This window comes from Rattus norvegicus, chromosome 2 (assembly GCF_021556685.1).
Source record: "Rattus norvegicus strain SHRSP/BbbUtx chromosome 2, alternate assembly SHRSP_T2T, whole genome shotgun sequence".
Taxonomy (NCBI): Eukaryota; Metazoa; Chordata; class Mammalia; order Rodentia; family Muridae; genus Rattus; species Rattus norvegicus.
Genome location: NC_141535.1, coordinates 54,511,339 through 54,526,212, shown reverse-complemented (window position 1 = coordinate 54,526,212; position 14,874 = coordinate 54,511,339). Strand labels below are relative to the sequence as shown.

The following is a 14,874-nucleotide window of genomic DNA, read 5'->3' as shown; positions in this document are numbered from 1 at the left end:
AAACAAAGAATTCACAGCTGAGGAATGCCGAATGGCTGAGAAACACCTAAAGAAATGTTCAACATCTTTAGTCATAAGGGAAATGCAAATCAAAACAACCCTGAGATTTCACCTCACACCAGTGCGTTTGGCTAAGATCAAAAACTCAGGTGACAGCAGATGCTGGCGAGGATGTGGAGAAAGAGGAACACTCCTCCATTTTTGGTGGGATTGCAGACTGGTAAAACCATTCTGGAAATCAGTCTGGAGGTTCCTCAGAAAATTGGACATTGAACTGCCTGAGGATCCAGCTATACCTCTCTTGGGCATATACCCAAAAGATGCCTCAACATATAAAAGAGACACGTGCTCCACTATGTTCATCGCAGCCTTATTTATAATAGCCAGAAAATGGAAAGAACCCAGATGCCCTTCAACAGAGGAATGGATACAGAAAATGTGGTACATCTACACAATGGAATATTACTCAGCTATCAAAAACAACGAGTTTATGAAATTCGTAGGCAAATGGTTGGAACTGGAAAATATCATCCTGAGTGAGCTAACCCAATCACAGAAAGACATACATGGTATGCACTCATTGATAAGTGGCTATTAGCCCAAATGCTTGAATTACCCTAGATCCCTAGAACAAACGATACTCAAGAGGGATGATCAAAATGTGAATGCTTCACTCCTTCTTTAAATGAGGAAAAAGAATACCCTTGGCAGGGAAGGGAGAGGCAAAGATTAAAACAGAGACTGAAGGAACACCCATTCAGAGCCTGCCCCACATGTGGCCCATACATATACAGCCACCCAATTAGACAAGATGGATGAAGCAAAGAAGTGCAGACCGACAGGAGCCGGATGTAGATCGCTCCTGAGAGACACAGCCAGAATACAGCAAATACAGAGGCGAATGCCAGCAGCAAACCACTGAACTGAGAATAGGTCCCCTATTGAAGGAATCAGAGAAAGAACTGGAAGAGCTTGAAGGGGCTCGAGACCCCAAAAGTACAACAATGCCAAGCAACCAGAGCTTCCAGGGACTAAGCCACTACCTAAAGACTATACATGGACTGACCCTGGACTCTGACCCCATAGGTAGCAATGAATAACCTAGTAAGAGCACCACTGGAAGGGGAAGCCCTGGGTCCTGCTAAGACTGAACCTCCAGTGAACTAGTCTATGGGGGGAGGGCGGCAATGGGGGGAGGGTTGGGAGGGGGACACCCATAAGGAAGGGGAGGGGGGAGGGGGATGTCTGCCCGGAAACCGGGAAAGGGAATAACACTCGAAATGTATATAAGAAATACTCAAGTTAATAAAAAAAAATAAAAGAAATAATAAAGAAGGAAAAAACAAACAAACAAACAAAAAAACAGTCTTCTAAAAGAGTAATGAAATTAAATATAATAACTGAAAACAAAAACTAACACATCAGAATAGAACAAAACAAAGGAATGCAGGGACCAACTTATCCATTCAGGATAGAGCAAAGGATGTGTCGGGTGATAAAGAGAAAATATATAATAAAACAAATATCAAGAATAAGATTAAAAATAAACAAAACAGAAAAGCCCTAATACAACATCATGAGACAAAGAATCCCCAAAGATACAAGGGAGTTCATTTTCTGTTGGTCATCAATTGCTGGGTATGTGACCCACCCTTACAAGTCATTTATTTCTCCCATAAGAGTCTCTAAGAGAAAACTAAAATTTTAGTTGCAAGTGGCTATTAATTGGAGATTGCTTCTAGGTTAGGGATGGGGGCATGTGTTCACTTCTTTCAGCTCTAATCCTGCATCTGATGCAGGCCATACCCATGCCGCTTCAGTCTCTATGAGTCCACATGTACAAAAGTCATGTTGATTTAGAGGTTCCTGTTTTCTTGGTGTTCTTCACCCTGTCTCTTCACTCTTTCCACCTCATTTTCCACAGGGTTCTTTGAGCCCCAGTGGGAGGGATTTGATGGAGAAGGGGGAGGGCAGAGTGTTCCAAGGTCTCTTGCTCTCTGTATAATGTCTGCTAGGGGTCTCTCTTTATTCCCATCGGCTGCAGGAGGAAGCTTCTCTGATGATGGCTGAGCAAGTCGCTGATCTGCTGCAATGCTGTCTTACATTCAACAGAGACGTCTAACCATGAGACTAAAAGAAAAAAATTAAAGCAAATAATTAAAGGATACTCCCTAGGAGGAGAAACAAACTAAGATGAGGGAATTCTTGAAGCCCAGTGAGACCCAACAGTGTATTTAACAGCAGTTTGTTAAATCACAGAACATGTTTTATTAAAAAAAAAATGATCTCACAGCGGATTTGTTGGATCCAATCTCTGGTCTCCATGGGAAGAAGCAGAGAAAAGAGCACAGGTTGTTCCTCCTCTAGCATACGTATGACAAGGTGGGACCAGATAGATTCCTATGTAACAGTGGTGGCTTCCTCCCTCAGAAACTGATCCTATTGGAAAGCCAGCTTCTTCCAATTGGCTGAAGCAGCCTTGCCAGTCTACAAGAGTCCCTAGAGCCATTGAGGGTGTCTCTTACTGCCTAGTAGAGAAGGAATCTCAAGAAGTTGAGAGTTAATCAACTCTTCAAATGCTGCTTGTAACCTGAGGCTAGGGCATTGTATGCAAGGACAGAAAGCTTAACACTCCCCTTATAAGGACAGAAGGGACCCTGTGCCTAACACCTTCTAACAGGGTTAAAACATTGCCACCTACTTTGCAACATTCAACCACTTAACCAGCAAGTCCCTGAGTTTTGCTTTCATAGGTAAAAGAAAGTATAATAATAATAATAATAATAATAATAATAACAACAACAACAATAATAACAATAACATTAATAGTACAAAGTTGGAAGGGGAGTAAATCTGAGAAGATTTTGTGTAAATGATCAAAATTTACATGAACCACTCAAAGAATTACTGGAAAAGTCTGATCATCTAGAAAAAGAAGAGATGAGGACCGAGAGTTTATCAGGCTGTCTCAAAGTTTCAGAGGATTTTATAGAGGAACCCTGGGTGGAATTCAACAAGAATACTTGGAGCAGAGGTGGAAATAATGAGTGTTGGAAACCTTGGAAAGAGTTTTGCTGCTAAGAGAGAGGGCGGGGTGAGTGCTATGCTTTTCTTTTAAAGCAGTGATTCTCAACTTTTCTAATTCTGTGACCCTTTATACAGCTCATCGTGCTGTGGTGATCCCAACCATAAAATCTTTTTGCAACTTCATCCCTGTAATTTTTGCTACTGTTATGTTAATTGTAATGTATTATCTGATATGCAAGATACCTGATTTGTGGCTCCCCAAAGGAGTCATAATCCATAAGTTGAGAAGCACTGTCTTAAAGCAAAAGCAAGCACAATACTGTTTCCATTAAATTCCAGGGAATTGTAAAGGAACAAAAGCTAATAGCAGAAGATGAGGAAAACAGCAAGACATGAGCTTGTACACAACAGTCTTGCTTTCATAGGTAAAAGAAAGTTAAACAACATACTATATGTGGTCTGATGCTGGAGGGTGTGGAAGGTATGTTGGGTGGAGGGCAAGCTACAGGCATCCCCGAGTCCTTCAGTTTTCTTAATGATATCAACTGACCAGATAAGCCATTTTGGATATTTGAGGGAGACTGGAAGTCATGTTGGACGCTTGAGGGAGATGGGAAGTCTGAGTAATCCAGGGAACTTTCATGGTTGTATACATTATTAGTAAATCGTTATTGATGGGCTCAGACAGGGAGTAAGTAGCATTAGTCAGAAAATAAGTAGTTGAAATCTTAAGCATTATTCATCCAGAAAATAATCTAAGTCAAATTCATCCAGAAAAAAATATGAGCATGTCTGAGCATATGGCATTCATAAAGCATAAATCCCCAGTTATCTTTTATGGCTTAGCACAGAAGAACTGAGTTTCAACATGTTTGCTTTCCACTGCAACACTTCGCCTAGGCTACTGGGACCATAGGCCGATTCCCTTTTAGACTCTGTGCATTTTACATTAGTTATTATTTAACAGGCTCTATATCAGCTGTGAGGTACACCCAGGGGAAGGGTTAGTTTTTGAGTTTCTGTTAAGATAGACGTGAGATTCCTCCTTACCTTGTTTCTCTGTTCCCCACTGCGCTGTTTACTATGACTCATGAGAAAAATCCAGTCTTTTCTGCTTCACGTTGGTGAGACTGAGTCAGGAGGCCATGGACCTTATGAGAGACTCAGTTGATGAATTAAAAAGAAATCAAGGGGAATTTGTATTTTTAGGTCTGTTTTAGTGCAGCCATAAAACAGTAATTTTTGATGTCTAAAGAACATGGGATCGTCCCTGTCTCATCGTTCCTGTGGACATTAAAGTGAAAGAGACCGAGCTTTGCAGATCTTCTCACTCAGCATTTAATGCTTTCAACTTTAAAGGAAGTAAGAATTCAGTAGTTCATAGGAGATCTCTGGAAGAAACATTTTGACTTGGATTTGAAATGGATGATAAAATATGTATATGTATAACTCTGGATGCTTTGATTCATTAAATGTTGATTTTTGTACACTGTGTCCTTATTGTTTGTCTAACAATAACATACAAAATATGCAAGGGCTCTTCTGCAGTAACCTGTTATACCTCCAAAATACTCCGAAGCTCTTATGAAACTTCCTGCAAGTTATAGGGGCTGTGAGGACACATAAACAGAACTAAAGAAAGAATGCAACTGTGGTCCAGTGTCCACTGGCCTATACAATGGTATTCTGCCTGCATGGCATTGATTTGCTAACGTAACTGTGAAACTGAATACATTTTAGATGGAAATTGCATGTTTTCAAGAAAGAAAATTTGAGATGCCAGTTTTTCAAAGGAGGAAAATAAGTTCTATGATGCCATGGACATGGTACATTTTGATCATTCACACACTTTTAAATAGATTTTAAGGAGTGGCTAGGGATCTGAACCGTCTTTATATCTGATACTGTAATTGGTCAATATTATCAAACTAGGAACTTTAGGGTTCATGTAAATAAAGAGATTTATCATTCTAAACACTATTCTATGCATTAAAGTGTATAATGAGAAACACTGATTAAAATTTTGTTGGAGTTACAGAGATTAATTGTTCAGTGAATTCAGTCATATATATGTATACATGTATATATATATATATATATATATATATATATATATATATTACAGTGATTTGTTTATTTCAGATGATGATGTCTATACCTATTCCTGGCATTATATAGACCCTACCCATTCAGCAAGGCTACAATCAACATTTTCTTTTCTTGCTATGCATATTCTACTTTGTGTTAGAGAAATAGAGAAGAATAGAAATTCAAGTTTCAGGAGACTTGGCCATATTCAGCCATCAGAGGTGGAGGCCTCTACCCTAAATTATAGGTACTGCCTTTTTAGGAAATATGATTTTATGGGATCTTATGCAGATCGGCTGCAGAGTAAAGAAATATTATGTCAAAAAGGAACTCCTGAAAACGTGTAAAGGCAAGGACATCCAAGCATGCTTCTTCAGTGAAAAAGCAGTCTCCTCCTGGAATACTGATAGAGCTGCTAGCATCGTGCTGCCCGGCCTCAGTCTTCTGGTATGCAGGGTATTTCAGAAAGATATATGTGTTTATAAAAGCATAAGCTAGAAGTTAAGACCAGTCCACATTAAAAATCCCTACTAAGCTGATAGCCACTCAATGCTGAACATGTTACACAACCTTTCTAAAGCTGGCTTCTTTATCTTAAGGAAGAGATAAGAACATAGAACAGGATTATGTTGCATATTATGAGAAAAATAAACACAGTAATTCACAGCACATACAAGTGCATAATACAATTTCAAAGAAAATGTACAAATCCTTGCTTTCCTGGTGATACTGAAATATGAAATAAACATAGTCTTCCTTAAATAACAAAATTCTAAATGGAATGGAATTTTAAAGAAAGTTTCAAATTTTATCTTTTATTTTTATTAGCTGCATGGAGATTAATAGTGAGCCCAACGGGTAATACACCCAATGTGTTTATGTATGAAAGGATTTCTATACAAGTGGAAGGGTTGGTTATTATGCATAACCATCTGAGGGACAAATAACACATAATACAAATATACACGTTCCACTACCCCTGCTCATTTCAGTATAGTTCCCAAGGAATTAGCTAGAGCAATAAAACAAAACAGAGAAGTTAAACTGACAGGAGTAGAAAATGAAGAATTCAAATTATTCTTTCTTAAATAATTATTTTATTTATTTACATTCCAAACGTTTCCCCTCTTCCTGGTACCCCCTCCCAGAGTTCTTCATCACATTCTCCCTTCCATTTGCATCAGAGAGGGCATTCTCCCACCCTTCCCACCCACCCCACGAACCCCACCCCCGTGAACATTGTAGAGCTTATGTCCCTGTGGTATGGTGAAGCATCTTTTGGGTATATGTCCAGGAGTGGTGTAGCTGGGTCTTTAGGTAGAACTATTTCCAATTTTCTAAGGAACCACTAGATTGATTTTCAGAGTTTTGTACCAGACTGCAATCCCACCAGAAATGGAATAGTGTTCTTCTTTCTCCACATCCTGGCCTGCCAGTGCTGGCCAGTTTTTGATCTTAGCCATTCTGATTAGCATAATGTGGAATTTCGGTGCCATTTAGATTTGCATTTCCCGTACGACTAAGGATGTTGAACATTTCTTTAAGTACTTCTGAGCCATTCGAGAAACCTCTTTTGAGAGTTCTATGTCTAGCTCTGTACCACATTTTTAATTAGGTTTTTGGTATCTTGGTGTAATTCCAACCAGGCAAGTTAAAGATCTGTATGACAAGAACTTCAAGTCCTTGAAGAAAGAAATTGAAGACTGAGATGAAAAGATCTCCCATGCTAATGGATCAATAAGATTAACAGTGAAAATGGTTATTTTACCAAAAGCAATCTACAGATTCAGTGCAATCTTCATCAAAATTCCAACACAATTATTCACAGACATGGAAAGAACAATTCCCAAGTTCATATGGAAAAACAAAAACCCAGGGTAGAGAAAATAACTCTCAGCAATAAAAGGACTTCTGGGGAAATCACTATCCCTGAGCTCAAGCTCTACTACAGAGCAATAGTGATAAAAAATGTATGGTGTTTGTACAGAGACAGACAAGTCTATCAGTGGAATAGAATTGAAGACTCAGAAATAAAACCACACAGTTACGGGCACATGATCTTTGACAAAGAAGCTAAAACCATCCAATGGGGAAAGAGAAAACATTTTCAACAAATGGTGCTGGTCTACCTGGCAGTCTGCATGTAGAAGAATGCAAATTGGCCCATATTTATCCCTTTGAACAGAGCTCAAGTCCAAGTGTACCAAGGGCCTTAACATAAAAGCAGATATACTGAATCTAATAGAAGAGAAAGTGGGAGAGAGCCTTGAACCCATTGACACAGGGGAAAATTCCCTAAATAGAACACCAATGGCTTCGTCTCTAAGATCAACATTTGACCAACTGGGCCTCATGAAACTGAAAAGCTTCTGTAAGACAAAGGACACAGTCAAGAGGACAAAATGACAACCTTCAGATTGGGAAAAGATCTTCACTAACCCACATCCAATAGAGGGCTAATATCCAAATTTTATATAAAGAATCCAAATTATTCTTATTTGTAGATTTTAAGATACTACACGTAAGAGATTCCAACAATTCTACCTGGAAACTTCTAGAAATGACCAACACTTTGAACGAAGTGGCAGAATGCAAAATCAACTTACAAAACTTAGTAAAGTTTCTATATATCAACAACAAACATGGGAGAGAGATCATGAAAACACTCCCATTAACAGTAACCTCAAATAAATAAATAAATAAATAAACCTAGCCAAGGAGGTGAAAGACCTCTATAATGAAACCTTTAAAATTCTGAAGAGATTAAGGAGGACAAAGGAAAAAAAGAAAAAAGAAGGAAAGAAAAATGGAAAGAAGGAAGGAAGGAAGGAAGGAAAGAAGGAAAACATCCCAAATTTATGAATTAGTATAACCAATGTTGTGAAATAACCATTGTACCAAAATTAAGTTAAATATTAAATGCAGTCTTAATCAAAATGCCCACAACATTCTTCACAGAAATAAAAACATTCTCAAAAGTCATTTCAGTAAGGAACCGTGCTTGAGGCATGACCATTCCAGACTCCAATCTTTCCTACAGAGCTGTAGATATCGAAACACCAAGACACTGACACAAAAACAGATATGTACATCAAGGGAACAAAAATAGAAAACCCAACACTAAATGAATCCCCAGCTTACATTTCCATGTATAGATACATATGTGACAATGATATGCAGGACACATCACTTGGATCGATAACTGTGCCATGCTTTAACATAAATTATTCTTCTTGAAAGGAATCTCAATCTTCAGCTCTATGTATTAAGAAAAATACTCCAAGCTATTTGTTCCTTAAGTCAATATGCATGTGTTACTTTCATCTTTATAAACATAATTTCTTCAGTTATCCTTCAAAGTGAAAATGAGCTCTTATAAAATTGTATAAAGAATAAATCCATAAAGATTTGCATATTTATTACAGAAATGCAAAGTATACGCAAACTTGCACTGTAGAATGAAGAATGAGTGTCCATGGCTTCCCCCACACACACCTCGATTAGTCATTTCTACTCCGAGAGATAACCAGATGTTTCCTAGACATCTTTGCGTAAGTTGGTTTGTACTTTAGGTCTGTTTCTGCAACCATTAGTATTTAATATCTCCGACAGCACCCACAGCAATGATTTCTTCTGTGCCCCATTCTTTCTGAATCTCTGCTCTTATCTGTTCCATAAGTGTTTACTAAGTGATTCACAACTTGCCACTTAATTCAAGATGAATGTCCTTACTCACCAGCATCTTCACCTAGTAACAGTTATACCTCCTTTAAGTTGATTCCAGAACTGAAACTAATGGATCAGAAGATGCAGAACTTAAATTTTGTTCTTTATTACTAAATTGCCATCTTTAAAACTGGCTCTTGTTAAATGGTCCTCTGGGCATTTGCTGTCACTAGGAGATTTCCTAAGGCATCAGCATGATTGTTGACACTTGAACATCTCTGTAAGCAATAATACTTTCAAGAGACACACTTTAAAGTATGGCAATGTGAAAATATTATTTCATTTATATCAATGTTTTAAGGTTCTGCAAGATCTTAGTGCATTTTTGATTATGAAAAATTAAGAACTGTAAAATTAGAAGTTTGCATTAGTGGCAAGTAGTTTATTTCCCTTATCTGGGGCTCACAAAACTTGCATGAATAGAAGTTTGTGACGGTGACCTCCAAGCTAGCTTCAAGCTTTCAGACTTCTCAACATGTCAAGATCAAAGTAAACATAGCAGGGGCTTTAAAGTTTGAACTGAAATGGATTTCACTCCCATTCTTAATAAATAAACCCCTAGTCTGTGCTCTCCACCCTTAGCTTTCTGAAGTGAAAAGCAGAGGTGTCTTGTGCTGCTTCTCTGCAGGGGCAACCGTGTAACACTGAGTATGAACAAATGGTTAAAAGGGATGATAAGTAAACTGAGAATCCTTGTATAAAAGCAATGGGCCATTTTAAAATCGCAAAGAACACCAAATGAAGGATCATTTCACATTGTCTTCACTCATTCGTATCACTAAGCAAAATGTCAGCTTATCTAAAATGCATACCTCAAAAAGTAGAATATGTGAGCAAAAAGAGAAATGCAATTGCAAGTTCATAGTTAATCAAAAACTCTCCTGAAAAAAATGTTTTACTTATTTAAATTCTGAGTTGTCATTATTAAGAATGCTTTTTATATCTTCGTATACTTTTTGGTGTGTATTTCCTTTTCCAATGTGATTTTTTTAAAGCTTCCAGTTGTTTTGATTTTTGTTATATTTTTAAGTGTCCTTTTATACAGCTATCCTAGAACTGCTGGAAATCCTCCTGCCTCAGCTTCCCAGAGTGCTAGGATTACAGGTGTCAGCCACAATGCATGGCTTGATTTTCAGTGTCTTTATTAGTGAGTGCACTTAAATATTTCTTCATATTCCTTCATAATGATAATTATTTCTATTAACGTTATAGTCTTAAATAAATAATTGGTTATAATAAATGAATTTGCTGTTCATCTCAGGTAAGTGAGATGAACATTTTGAGAAGATCATTAAGCATACCAAGCAAGCCTTGATCAAAAGAAAGATTACAAGTTTGGGACTCCTGCTCATAATGCCAAAGTTATGATAGAGACCACAGCTTTATTGTGGGGGGTCATCAGATAGAGGAGCACAATAGGACAGTGTTTTGGGAGGGGACTCATCAGAAAACCCTTCATGGCCCTAATTCATACAAGAGCAAAAAGAAGACAGCGTCTGTGTTGTATTGCTGTGCCAGCTTCCAATAATTTAAGTTTATTAATGCAATATGTTTTCATAAATTTATTTTCTGAGAGTAACCTACATTGCAAAGGTGAGGCTCTAGGTTATGCTTTGATAGTTTTCAGTTTGGAGTCAACATTCAAGTCAAGGATGGCTGGAATTGGTTTCTCAGCATTCAGGAATCATCAACATAAGCCTTGCATTTGGTGTGTGTGCAGACTGCCCTCAGGTAAAGGCAGGATTCATCTCCATCTTTTCCTAAAAGTAATCCAGGAGACCTGGAATTGCAGGAAGATCTCAGATCTTGTGTTCACTTGGGCTTCTGCTTATCTTGGTACAGTTTGCTCAAAACTTGAATGTTTTCATTTCACAAACTGTATAAATTTTGCAGGAACTGTGAATGCAAATAAATATATAAATACCAAATGTTCAAATGTAGGATATCTTTGAAGTGAAAATTATACCAATTTTGAGTCATAAGTTTCTATGGAAATGTGTGTGTGTGTGTGTAATTTTGTGAATACATGATATGTGTGTATTGTGTGTTTATGTGTATTTATGAGAACGCATTTACATGATTACATATGGAATTCAGAGGACAACTTTGGGTATTGGGCTGTATCTTACATGACGTAGTTGTTCACTGCTATTTATATCAAGATCACTGATCCAAGAACATCCGGGAATTCCCTGTTTCCATCTTCCATCTCACTACATGAATGCTGGGATGAGAGAGATGTCCTTCTATGAAGATATAGGGAAGAAGGAGGAAAAAAGAGGGAGGAGGAGGAAGTGAGAGAATGAGAGTAAGCAAGGGGGTGAGAGTAGGGGAGAGAGGGAGAGAAAGAGAGAGAATAAGAATATGAATATCATGTAACCCATGCAGATTTCAAACTCACTATGAGGCCACAGTAGATCTGAACCTCCTGACTGCACTTTCTGATTACTGGGATCAAAGGTGTTTATCATCACAACCAATTTTCATCACATATTTTAAGAGCTAACTAACTCTGCAATTACTTTCGTTTTACTTTCTGGGTTTTTTTTTAATCCCTTTTCTTCTTCTGCTTTAGTTACTTATCCTTTGGTTTATATACATATTTCCAGATGCACCTCAAGTCCACTTTAGGAAAAATTGAAATACAGAAACATTAAACAGGTAAATAATGTGAATTTTAAAAAAGATAAAGATGTAGCTAGATTAAAACCTCCGAAACTACGTTTGTTTTAGAAAATGCCAATCAACAGAAATAAAGTGATAACCATGCACCATATATCATGGCTTATCTTATCTGTGCCTATTATATTAATATTTGTGGTAAATTGATAAGAGGGAATACCTAACTTCACATTGTATAATGGATGTTTCTAGAATGTGGTGAATCAAATTATCATAAGTTCTTTGGATAAATTCTGAGGACTGGTGGAACTGAGTCATGAAAAAGATCTAGTTTTAGTTCTTGATAGACCTCCATCTTGAGTTTCAGAATGACTAGACTAGTTTATACCCTGCCAACACGATATACAATGAAACAATGAGCACATTCTCTCCGCATCTGCTGTTATTTTCTTAATGACTGCCAGTCTGATGGGGGTGAGAAGGAATTACAATGAAGTTTTAATTTATGTTTTTCATATGGCCAGTGATGCGGAACTTTTTCATGTGATTATTGGCCACTTGTACTTCATCTTCTGATGTTACATATTCTAATCTTAGACATTATAAATGAACCAAAGTGGCCCTTAACAGAGAAATAGACAAATAAAATGCGATGAATATACACAAAGGATTTTTCAGGCATAAAGATGGATTAAGTCAAGGGGTTGGGGATTTAGCTCAGTGGTAGAGCACTTGCCTAGCAAGCACAAGGCCCTGGGTTCGGTCCCCAGCTCCGAAAAAAAAGAAAAGAAAAAAAAAGACGGATTAAGTCATGTCGTTTGCAAGGGAAGGAATGCAGCTAGAGAATAAGTAATCAAGCCAGTCTCAGCAGGGCAGACACTGCACGTTTTTTCTCTTTTATGTTGCTTTATAGACTTTATGTGATCACATACGCAAGATGTCATGAAGGGAGATGTGAAAATATTTAGGAACAAGACAAGACTTGTGATAATAGGAGAAGAGGAGGATAGGGGAGGATCAGGAGGTATGGAGGAACATATGCTCTCTTGTATGAAAATATTCTTCGATAACCCAATACCACACACAATGAATGTTCACTGAAGCTTGTTAATTCTATGAGAATTTTGCACAATGTGTTTTGATCATATTAATTTCCCTACTCTTCCCTGCTAACTCCTTCCCAATCTTCTCCCTAACTATATGCCACTCCATCTCAACTTCCTTTTTCCCCTTCTTTTGAATAACCCACCAAGTTCAGTTTTGGCTGCTGTATACTTCCAGGTTTGAAGCCATCTCCTGAAGAATGACCAGCTATATTAACCCTTAAAGAAAACTGACTGCCCTCTCCCAGCAGCTGTCAGTTCCGGCAGCTCTTTACCTAGCCGTGGAGGCTACTTAGCTCCTCCCCACTCCAAGTTGGATGTTGCCTGAGTTCATCTGTGTTCGCGTGTCTCAGGTAGGCAGCCAGGCCTGCTGTGTTCACGAGTGTAGTGTCCTGTCATGCACACAGGACACTCAATCACTCTTCTCTTACACCTCAACCCCAGCCCTTACCGTTTTTCGGCCTCTATTTACAGGATGGTTCCTGGGCTGGGGAGATTTTCTGATGTTAATATTCACTGAGTTCTACCCTGAGATCTCCAATTTAAAAACTGCATGGAACATTTTGCCACATGCTCTTAGATAAAAGTCTCACTTTAACTTTGCCACCACTAAAGAAAGAGACTTGGGACCAAACAAAAATATTTTCCTTATGGTGATGCCAAAGAGGCGCTGAGCTGCTTTTCTTCCAACCATCTCTTTACTCCAGGGACAAGAAATGCTTGGGTGAATGGGAAGTGCCCATACACAAGTGTGCCTCCTTCTCTGGACCACACTCTGGGTGTTTTGGGCTGGAGCTTACAGTTTAAATATCCTAACGTCTTAGGATTGGAGAAGAGCTTCTTTAGGGCATGTGAGCTGATGTCCAGGTACGTGTAGAGGAGCACCATGTGTAACACGGAGGCAGAAGTCACAAGGGAAGCAATGAATTTGAGTAGCGAGCATCAAACCAACCATCAGAAGACTTCAAGAGCATTTTCAGGTGTAGAAGTCCATAACTGCTGAGATGTCTAAATCCAAACCCATCTCTCTACATCATTATGAATGTTTATTTCTCAAAGCAAGATGATGAAACACATTCTCCACAACTCACTAGCTCAAACTTAACAAATATGGAGACTATGATAATTAGTTTCTGTCTGTACCTGTGTGGGTTGCCTGCACAAGACCTGTACTACTAAAGGCAAAATAGAGGAATCTCTCCTGTCCCCCCTGGTCACTACTGTTAGTTACTTTGGTGCCTAGGAATTAGAGGACAATTTTAGTTCTTGCCACACATAGAGGCTGGTGGGCTGGTGGCTTGAAATGAGGTGGACACAATACTAGATGCCAAGACCTTGAGAGACTGAAGGAAGAGTCCCCAAAATAAAGGTGATACAAAAAAGCTGAGTCCCCATCCGCACTCTAAATTTTTTCCCTTTATGTGATCAGTCTGGTTTTTGTTGTTGTTGTTGTTGCTGTGTTTGTTTTTGTGTCTCTTCATGACTTCCTGTTGGTTAAAGGAGGATAATTTCATCTTTGTCACAGATCTTCTGTAAAAGAAATAATAAGTATAGTTTAGATAAATGTGTTTAATGATTGTAGTCTTGGAAAAATAAATGGTAAGTTTTATTAAGCACATTTAAGTTCTATAGTCTTCTTGTCTTTAGAAATGGATATCTCATTTATCTAATTTTTAAAGTCTGTGATAAAGATATAACAATTTGATACCAGGGAGGCAGCTCAGCAATTAAGAACACTGGTTGACCTTGCAGAGAATGTAAGGTCAATGCCCAGAACCAACATGGTGTCTCAAAGCCTTCCCTAAGTCCAGTCCCAGAAGATCTGGTACCCTCTTGAGGCCTCTGAATTTGCTACAGGCATCTGGTGTACAGACATACATACCGGCAATGCAACCATAGACACAATGAAATAAAGATTTCTTTTATAAGAAACCAGAGTTTTATAAAATAAGAAGTCTCCGCCTTACACCTGATGCAGAAAGTGCACAAGGCCACTGGCCTTGAAGAAGTGGTATTGCATGGTTAATCCTCTGTCTCCTTCAAACACTCACTGTTCTATCTAGGATTTTTGACAGAACTAACAGCTTGGTTGACTTTCCAGTCTTCCCTACAAGGCAGGCTTGTTCCTTCACTGCTCAAACAGTTCAGCGTCCTTCTTCTTGGACAGCTGTACTGCCTGAAACACGTCTGGTTAGCAAGTTGAGAATGTATTTAGTTGTTGGAAACAGCTCATTATATCTACTATCTGTGGCAAGAAGCTTCTACAAGAAGCTTTTCATTCCCGGTCAGATTTCTTTCTCGTTGACAT

At 38.4% G+C, this 14,874-nt stretch overlaps 1 non-coding gene across 1 annotated transcript; it reads left to right on the top strand.

Annotated features, from left to right (window-relative positions):
* Positions 1-2,601: 2,601 nt before the first annotated feature.
* On the top strand, positions 2,602-2,722 carry LOC120101369 (U6atac minor spliceosomal RNA). The gene has a single exon (XR_015679548.1). It is a non-coding gene; the product is annotated as a U6atac minor spliceosomal RNA (small nuclear RNA).
* The last annotated feature ends 12,152 nt before the right edge of the window (positions 2,723-14,874 follow it).